Source organism: Hipposideros armiger, unplaced genomic scaffold (genome assembly GCF_001890085.2).
Source record: "Hipposideros armiger isolate ML-2016 unplaced genomic scaffold, ASM189008v1 scaffold_918, whole genome shotgun sequence".
NCBI lineage: Eukaryota > Metazoa > Chordata > Mammalia > Chiroptera > Hipposideridae > Hipposideros > Hipposideros armiger.
The window spans coordinates 518,299-519,566 of NW_017732268.1; positions in this window are offsets into that span (position 1 = coordinate 518,299).

A 1,268-nucleotide genomic window follows, 5' to 3' on the forward strand; every position below is an offset into this window, starting at 1 on the left:
AGCCTTTACGCACCTGTAACACCACCTCACCCACATACAGCTGCATTGCCAGGGTCAATCGGGGTGCCGGGGTGACTGGCCCCACCCCCACAAACTGCAGAAAAGGGTTTTTACAACAGAAGGTGATCCACAGAGCCCTGGGACCATCTTGGTGGTGTTCAGTGCACATAAACCTGCACCACAGCCAATTGGGAGCATCTTTCGTGAATTTGTGAGCATGAGTTAAAGGCTGGCTGTGGTGCCCTTGGGACACTATACAAGGAGGTCACAGGCCAGGTATTTGCGCCCTCCTGTACACTACTCGGGTACAAGCTCCACACAGGGGGAACAATGTTCCCAAAATCTCCAGCTCTAGCACTAAAGGCTCTCAGTTTGGTCCTTCCTTGCAGGTTCCTGGTATACACCCCACCACACCCCTGCCATCACCCAGGGATCGGTTGAGTGCTCACCAGCGAGCAAGTCTGTGGTCCGTGTGCCAGCTTCACAGGAGGATGACTCACGAATTTCTACTGCCAACTATCGGGGAACCCTTCTTCCCGGCAAGGTAGCTCTGGGCTGGTGAGCTCAGCGTGGAGCCAGAGAGTCTCTCCCCCAACAGGAGAAGCCTCTCTACCACTGAGGTATCCTTCTCCGGGCTCGCCCTCCCTCCATGGGCCTGGAGTCAGCATGCCTCACGTCTTTGCCCCTCCTACCAGTCTCAACATGGCCTCTTAAATTCTTGGTTTAGAGGTTATGTTCATTTAGTGTTCAGGGGACTTCTGAGGTTGAATGTTGTATAAATTGTTTATAATTTTGGTGTGATCCTGGGAGGCAGTTGGCACAGCGCCCATCTATTCTGCCATCTTACCAGAAGTCTAATCTCAACTTTTTTATGTTCATGTCCTTTTTCATGTAAGTAGCCTGTAAACTTTTCTAGGGTTTAGATTATATGTCCTCTACCTCTCTTTTCATCTTGCACAAGTATCCTGAACCTGTTCCACAAAAGTATATATATTAAGTGTTGATGAATTTCAGTAAAGAGAGCACTAAAGAAAATTTTTACCTGATTTATTTTTTTTTAACAGAAATAAGTTCCACTTTGAGCCCTCTGAGTTAGGTTGAGTATCATATTGTGCATTTTGGAGCTAAAAAGAGAAAAGCATCAAGCAGTAGGTGTAAAGTTATCAGGAATTCCTTATATTTCATCCTAGAAGGGCAACCCACTATGCTTTTTTGTTACCAAAATGAGAGAATTGGGGAAAAGTTAAATAAAAGGAATATAAATATCA